General features: G+C 33.6%; 1 long non-coding RNA gene across 1 annotated transcript; it reads left to right on the top strand.

Annotated features, from left to right (window-relative positions):
* On the top strand, window positions 1,785–3,902 carry LOC109347606. Its single transcript, XR_002107620.1, has 3 exons — window positions 1,785–2,038; window positions 2,165–2,222; window positions 3,427–3,902. It is a non-coding gene; the product is annotated as an uncharacterized LOC109347606 (long non-coding RNA).

Here is a 9,135-nt window from a genome sequence, read left to right as displayed (position 1 = left end):
ATTCTCTATTAATTTGTATTACTTTTTTAAAGAGTCAATAATGATTAAAAATTAATGGAGGATGATAAACTAATAGTATATAAAATTCATATATTACTAGTTATTCATTTTTTCTCTTCATTAAATTATTTACTTTACTCTCTCAACACTAGTTTGAATCCTAACAATGTCTATAAAATATTTAATGTTAATAACTTAAATATTTTTATGTACAAATTATATTATGGATTTCATGATGTTGGTCATTCGATTTGAAGAACATTTCAATCATCTCGGACTTAAGTGTAGCTTTTACAAAAACGGGGAAGATAAAATCATAATACTTGTTTGATTGAATTATTATTCTAATTTCTACAACTACAACTAAAAAAATCATTTTTAGCAATGAAGATAATCAAAACAATATTACGTAGTCAGATGGAAGATGATTTTTTGCCGACAACATAATGATTTATATTGAAGAGAAAATAACATGATCTTTTACCTCTAATTCAATGAATGATGAATATAAGTAGTCTTTAAAAGAACGAAAATAACATTTTAAATATACATTTTTCTTTAACATATTTAGTTGTTAATTAACGTTATTTAATATTAATTTGTTATTTTCAAACTTTGAAACAAATATATTTTTATTTTTATATTATTTTTGCAAATTAATTTTAATTATAAATTGTAATTAAGTGTTGTTGACCCTCTAAACTTAGGATCAAGATCCGCTACTGCCTGGACCTATGGAAAACATAGTCAAAGGCTAGGGATTAAGACATAAAAAATTGAAATATTAATTTTAGATCTATCAACATTACACAGAGGAATAAGATATTTAAGCCTAAAATAATTCTTCTGTTGACAGCAAGCACGCTCCTAATTATGTCTTTTTATTTTATCAATTTCTTAGACATTCAAATTTCTAAGTTAGGCCAGGGCGAGCAAAAGTTTTCACCTAACCAACTACCTAACGATGTTAGCTACATCCAAATAAGAAAAACAAGTATTTTCGATATTGACTTCAAGCACAAATAATTACAGGGCCGTGTTAGATAAATTGGATTCTCTTTCTCAAACATGCAGGCTTAATTTATTTATGTGGTGACGTTAATTTAGTAAGGTAAAGACTTATTAGATTCTTAGAATGACCAAAATATAAAGGGTTCGATTTTTATGAGTGATATTTGTTAGGATGAACATATCATACATCTCAAAAGAGGTTAATTCTTTATCCATAGAGTGAAGAGATATCAATATTGATATTATATATATATTATAGACTAGTTTATATATTATTTCAATTTATCTTTTACTATTATTTTTATGTTTTATTTGGTTGGAGAGAAGAAAGTAAGAAAAGAGAAATAACAAAGTAAAAAGGAAGAATGAGAAATAAAGAAATTTTTTGTATTGTTTGATTGGAGAGAAAAATAGGGGAAAGAAGATTTTTTGTCATCAGTCTTCCTCTCATTTTCTTATCACTTGAGGGGAGAAAAAAGTTTACTAGGTTCCAACTCTCTTATCAAACTCTCTCTTCTCAATTTCTCTTTTCTTATTCTCTTAACAAATGGAGCATTAATGTTAGAGAAAAAATTTCAAGTCCACTAACATTTGTAAGAATTAAAAATTCCAAATCCATTAACATTTGTAATTATTAAAAACACATTTAAGTCTAAAATAACAATTCTGTTGACAAATAAATTCTCTGTAATTATGTTATTTATCATTTCACTACACATTCAAATTGCTAAATTCACTACTTTCTCCTTCCTCTTTTCTTCATACCTTTCTCCTTCCTCTTTTCTTCATACCTTTCTCCTTCCTCTTTTCTTCATACCTTTCTCCTTCTTCCTCCATGGAAAATCGGCTACATCACTCAAATCTTTTGTGTTATTCACTTCAAATGCAGCTTCAATCGCTAAAATTCATCTTCAATCACTGAAATTCGCTTCATTCATTCAAATCCCTCCAAATACATATTTTCGTTCAAATCCCTAAATTCAACTTCATTTTTTCACTCACTCACTTTCTCTGTTAACGTATCTCTGTATGAATGTTTTTCTCTCTTTCTTAGTTATTATTCTCACTCACTCACTCATTATCTTTATCTTAGTTCATATATATATATCTATGCATGTATTGATGTTTTGCTTCTTGTGATTTTGAATTTCAGAACCTTAACTTCAACGGAGAATATGAACTCGTGCTTCGCTTAATTTAGCGTTATTCAGGTTAGCGTTTTCACTCATTCATTAGGCATATTTACAGTATTAGAGTATTTGTATTAATATCTATGTATGTACGGATGTAACGGATCTGCTATGTGATGAAGTGATGATTGAATTGAGGAGTTGTTTAAATTGGAAAGTGAAGAGAGTTAGATCTGATGAAACTGTTTGATATAATTGTTTTGGTTTTATCTGTGATGAATTTTGGATATGAAGAAGAATTAACGAATGGAAATTTAATTGAAATTGAAAGAAAAATGAAAACGTATGTCTCTGTTTCTTGCATGCGTTACGTTCTTCAGTTTGAAATTCCCTGTTTTATCTTACGCTATGTGAAGTAAAGATAGAAATTATAAAACAAGTCAAAATGCGTTGAAATTTTTTATGGGAGCTTTTTCAGATAGATATTTTCACTGTACATAGACAGAAAACTTTTTTTCACCTTTTAATTTTTTTTATTTTCACTGTACATAGACTGATAATAATAAGAAAATTGTGAAGACTAGCTCTAAACCAGTGAAAGCATAAATTACATAAAGTAGGATATAAGTGTAAAATGCAACTGCAACATATACTTGGTCATTAACTTGAGAAGCTATTTACATATAACATTTATTCACCTAGTACATAGTAGAAGCAATATTAATACATAAATGACAATCTAGAGAAGTAAAAGAAACAAATATACATAGATATGGTTTCATTCATATTATGCAATTCCTGCAGCAGGGTCAAGTTGAAAGTGTTCAGATTCTGAACACTTAAGAATGAAAGCTTCAGCTTTCCTATCAATATCAGATTCTGCAACACCCCATTGATCTCTGTCATAATCACTAGGCCAAACCTTGGGGTCAGAATCATATGAATCATATTGCACTGATCTAGACTTCTTAGATGAGAAGATGTTGAAAATTGAGAAGAAACTTGGAGAAGACTTCCTATGCTTATTACCTCCCATGATCACTCAAAATACTAGCTGTTTTTTGTGTGTTTGGCTAAGTGAACTTGAGGATTGTCTTGGTTTTCATTTGACATGGCAATACCTTAATTTATAAATGGATAATGGTATGCAGTTAGTTAGGTAGGCAAATTCATAATATCATTTTGTCCTTTCTAATTCTATTGATGCAATTTTCCATTATAGGTTACTGCCATGCAATTTGCATTTTGCCACTATATAAATTATTAATTTCTTGTTATTTAATAGGATAAAATATCAGAGCATTTACCTCAAGATCAAGAAAATGTCACTACTTCAGGTGTTTCATCAAAGGTATTTGCTCATCCTAATGATGCAATTGGAAAAGCATATGGAGCTGAACATTCAGGTCGAGTGCATGGTTTGGGCACTGGTATTTGTCCCTCCAGTGTTTTTGGAACGTCTAGACATTTTACTGGTTTTTTGAATTCTAGTGGCTCTAGTCAACATGTTGAAGACTTGAAGAAATATGTACAAACTTTAGAAGTAAAACTATCAGGGTATGAAGAGACCAAGGAGCAACTTGCACATACTCAGAATCGTTTGGCTACTCTTGAGAAGTTTCTAGTCGAAAAATTTGGTAGTGAGTTAACCACTTTCGCTCGTGATGTTCCACCATCTTAGATATGGTTTCTTAAAATTCATGAACTTATATGATCATAACATTTTGCATTTTGTGTTTATCAGCATTTTTGAATGTTAAACATTTGGTAATTGTATAAGATTCAATTTTATTATTATTAGCTAGCAAATATTTAATTTTATTATAAATTTACCATTATATTATTGAAAATAAAGATTGTGAGACAATGACACATTTGGATCATGAGAGGAGTATGTAAGAAAGTAACTTTAAATAAATTTAATTAGCCACGGATGTATTGTGGAAAAATAAGCAACTTAGCCACGGTTGTGGTGTGGCAAAATCAGAAACTTAGCCACGGTTTGACTGTAGCTGAATTAAATAGACTGTGGCTAAATAGATGTTACCACATTTCACAGAAGTGTAGCGAAATAACATAATGACCGTGGCTAATTTTTAGCAACACCATTCCTTGCCACAACGACATTAAGTGTGGCCACTCAATCTAGCTACGATTTTTCCCCACTTTAGCCACGGTTTCAACCGTGGCTAACAGGAAGTTTTATTGTAGTGATTATACCATGATCCGCAAAAGTTTTCAACTAACCAACTACCTAACAATGTTAGGTAGATTCAAATACGACAATAAGTATTCCCCATGTTGATTTCAAGCGCAAATAATTACAAGGTCGTGTTAGTTAAACTTAATTCTCTTTCTTGGATATGTTGCCTTAATTTATATCTGCCTCATTGATCTATTAATTATAATATAGAATAGTTTATATTTTACTTCTACCTGTCTTTTACTCTCTGCCTTTTTGGATAAATAATAAGGATACTATTTTCCATAGTCTTATTATAAGATATTATCTATAAAAAAATTGATGGTCCTTTTTAAAGTATTTTATATTTAATTCCTGTGTAACATTTATTGTTTTTATTCTCTTATTCACTATTTGTTCGTTAATGGGAAACATTTCAATTTGGAAATTTTCAAGAAAAGTTAAGAGGGTAAAATTGTAGTGTGGGATTATCTTTTATAATAAGGATACTATTTATTCTTTGCAGATAAACAGTAAGGAAGATATTTTCTCTAGTCTTATTATTATATGATATTTATCTATAAAAAATTGATGGTCCTTTTTAAGGTATTTTATATTTAATTTATATTTAACATTTATTGTTTTTATTTTTCTATTCACTATTTGTTCATTAATGACAGACATTAAATTTGGAAATTTCCAAAAAAAAGTTGAGAGAGTAAAGTTGTAATGTTGGATTATCTGGTCTTTGTAATTTAGATAAAGATACTTTATGTAGAGATTGTGTGTGTTTATTATATTTATTTTAATAGTTCGAGTGCATTATGAATATAGATAAGAAGATAAGATCCTTCATATCTATTTCACCTTAAACTATTAACATCAATACCCCTAACCTAGAGCATACATGTTATATATGCACCAAGCTTGTTACAAATAAACCAAATATGAGGAGCTTGAAGAGACTTACTTGGTGAGAATATCCGCATTAGAGATTATATGAAAGCTTGGAGTTAGGATCCTCCTTATTAATAGAGAGATAAATGCTTCAAAAAGTAAAGAGAAATGTAACTTTTAATTACACATGTATCCTTTTGATTATAATGAAATCACACATTTACCATTAAAAACAAGTGAAAAATATACACTTGTCTCTCTATTGATGGAGAGTATCTTTACTCGAAAGCTTGATTGTCACAAAACAACACCATTTGCAAAATTTCTGCAAACTTATGTTCTTCAATCAATTACTTCATATCTTGATATTCTACCTCTGAAGTAGATCTACCAACAAGTAGGGATGACAAAATGGGCTTGACTCGATGGGCCAGCCCGTTCGGATATGTGTTTTTAGCGGGTTGGGCTGGGGGTTTTAGCCCAAAAGCCCGTATTCAACCCGTTTTGGAAGCCCGTTTTTTAGACGGGTCATGGAGGGCCGGGCTGGTCCAGCTGGCCAACATTAGGATTAAAGTTCATTTGTTTATCATGTTGCTCATTGCAATTACTATCATGTTGCTCATTGTAATTAAGATTAAACTTTTACAATTTTAACTTATGTTTGGATGCTTAAGTATGTAATTCTTCTTTCTCTTTGTAAAATGAACATTTAATATCTCATTATGTAGTTATCTATTATCTTCACTCTTATCCAATTATTGTACTTGTTATCAGATAAAGGTGGAGTTTCATTGACAATTAGGGGTGTTTGAATCAAATTTAAACATTTAATTAATTGAAATGGAAAATTGGAAACTCAAACAGAACTACTGATTTTGATTCCTTTTGAAAAATTAATTGAATTCCACTAGGTATCAATTTATATTTTTAATGTAGTCGAATTCAAATTAAATTGAGTAATATATATATTTTATTGTGATTGATTTATAATATAATAGTTTTGATTCTTATACACTTTTTAAAACTTAGGAGTTATAAGCTCTATCGTGAACTAGGAGTCTAAAAGTTTAAGACTATGGTGGTTTATTGTTTAGAATTTACAAGTTTTGTACTAATGCAATATGTTATTATGAGATTGTGTCTTTTGTTTGTGATTTTTTCTTAAAAGACATTTATGAATTGTTTGAATTATTTAATTTTGTCTAAAAGTTTTAATGTGTGTTTTAAAAAAAACAAAACGGGCCAGCCCGCCGGCATGCCAGCCCTACCAAATATGGACTGAGCTGGCATTTTAAGCCCTTTTAACAATAAGAGTCAGACCGGACCAACCCATTTTATAACAGGCCAAAGGCGGGTCAGGCCGGGCCTACCGCCACGCCTACCAACAAGCTTCTACTTCTTGATTTTCCAAGAGACGAGATTCCCACTAACAATAACACAAAATCCTAAAGTAGTGCGTTGGTTAATGACGCATTCAACCTGATCAGCATTATAATTAACCAATCACCTAAGACGAACCATTAATTGCATATAATAAGGAGATTGATTGGCATACCTCGGAATTCGAATAAGTGCTTCTTGACAACTTTTACTAGGATACTAAAGAAGTTGGGTCACCACGTCAACAAAAAATATATATTTGATCAAGTAATGGTAAGGTAATTCAACTTACCAAATAGTTTGTGATACCTATCAAGATTATCAAGAAGATATCCAATCCTTGTAGGAGTTTAATATTAGGATCCATGGGAATGTCTACTAGTTTGCAGCCTAACATGTCTGTCTCTTTAAGGATGTTTGATGTATACTTTCTTTGAGAAACAATAATACTACAATCTTATTGAGAAACTTCTATACTTGGAAGTTATTTAAGTAGATCTGAGTCTTTGGTTTAAAGGTGTTGAAAAATATTGCCTTAGTTGAGTGATGCCATATGAATATGTTCTACCGGATAAATCCGGTTGTTCTCTAACCTGCCCCAGGTAAGAACATGCATTTAAGCTCGCTAGTAAAGACCCGCCCATCACGTTCCAGACCTGTCAAAAGTGTCATAAATGCTTCTGACACGTCTTTAATACCTCTGGCACCCCATCAATGTCTCTAACCCCATCATCAAAGTGCCACACGCCTTAAGTACTAACCGACATTCCACCTGTTATGTCACCTACACCCCAACCTATCCCCGACAATTCAGCAAACGATAACCTGTAAGCAAAATAGAGACAGCCCAACATATCCCGTTGTACCCGCTAGGCTCTGACCAATAACTGGATGCCATGTCAATAATCTCAGGCTCTATAAATAAGGAGCCCACACATGAAGTATAATTAATTTTCATTCTCTCATTTATTGCTACACTTATTGCTCCAACTTCTCTCTTATTTACTCTCTTTATCTCTCTAGAATACACTACTGACTTGATCGTCGGAGAACCTTTTCAGGTATCTCCACCGGCGGGTCCAGACGATACTCTGACCAAGCTTTCTAATCTCTTACATTCTATTGGGAATCCATCACCGATCATTTCTCATCCATCACCGACCACTCCTTCCTAATATAAAAGAACATTGGCGTCGTCTGTGGCTTACCTACAACACGACGACCACCCGTAACCAAGCTCAACCACCTAGCCAAGCAGAACCGCTCAACACAAACATTCCCCCAAATCATGACACCCCTTCTATTGACCCTCCAGCACTAGTACAACCATTTCAACAGACCAGCCAAAGTCATCCCCCCAACCTCACCCAAGAAGCACCTACTACCCAACAACTCCTCCAAATGATCCAAACTCAAGGCCAGATTATCCAACAACAAGCCTAACTACTAGCCGAGCTTCCCCAACACAGACCTGAACCCAGTAACGGACCTTCACAACCAGTTACCGATGAGTACTCCGCAGAGTCCGTCGAAGCTTCCAGGCTAGAAACTCCCACAAACACAAAAACCACCCAGATAACACATCCCTCCAACCATAGCTCCTCACGAGCACGACACTCTTTCACTGAAACAATCATGTCTTCACCACTCCCTAAGCATCTAACCCGCCCAAACAACATTGACTAGTATGATGGAACAATGACCCACAAGATCACCTAGATGTCTTTGAAGCCTCAATGCTTTTCCACGGGGCGACTAACCCTATCATATAACGAGCCTTTCCTCTCACTTTGAAACGCGTTGCCTTATAATGGTTTACACTACTCGCACCGAACAATTTTGATCAATGGGCCACTCTTGCCAATGGATTCAACATCCGGTTCACAACAAGCAAAGAAAAACCTCGTTCTTCGTACACCTTGTCTGGTATACTGTAGGAGTCACATGAACCCCTTCGAGCTTATCTAGACAGATTTAAATCGGAGGGCATGAAAGTATGCACCTTGAGTCTAGAGGTGGCAATGCATATCTTGGTAACAGGATTGCATGACGACCTCTTCAGATAGGAGTTGGCTAAGTACTCAGATATCACAATGGAAGAGCTCTGATCCAAAGCCCAACAGTTCATTAATCTAGAAGAAACCCATCCTAACCGCCCACCATCTGAACATAGAGAATACCAACTCCCCTCATAGCAAGCCAAACGGCAAAGAATACACGAAAACCCTCGAGACGACCCATCCAAAAAAACCCAAATACACCTCCTACACCCCCTCAAGGCTAGTCGCACCAAAATCCTGCAAGAAGTTATGGCCACCCATTTAGTCCAGCTCCCCAAACCCAACCCGAGCAAAAAAATGGGGACCCAAGACCGCTCCAAATACCATGATTTCCACACCTTCTTCGGACATGTAACAGAAGAGTGTACCCAACTGAGGGACACTATTGAAGATTTGATTCAAGCCAGGCACCTCCAATAATTCATTGATCGGTCTCGCCAAGGGTGATCACCACCTCCACATCGATGCAGTCCCT

Source organism: Lupinus angustifolius, chromosome LG05 (genome assembly GCF_001865875.1).
Source record: "Lupinus angustifolius cultivar Tanjil chromosome LG05, LupAngTanjil_v1.0, whole genome shotgun sequence".
In the NCBI taxonomy this organism is placed as follows: Eukaryota; Viridiplantae; Streptophyta; class Magnoliopsida; order Fabales; family Fabaceae; genus Lupinus; species Lupinus angustifolius.
Note: the sequence above shows the minus strand (reverse complement) of the source record. Positions and strands in the feature narration are given on the sequence as shown.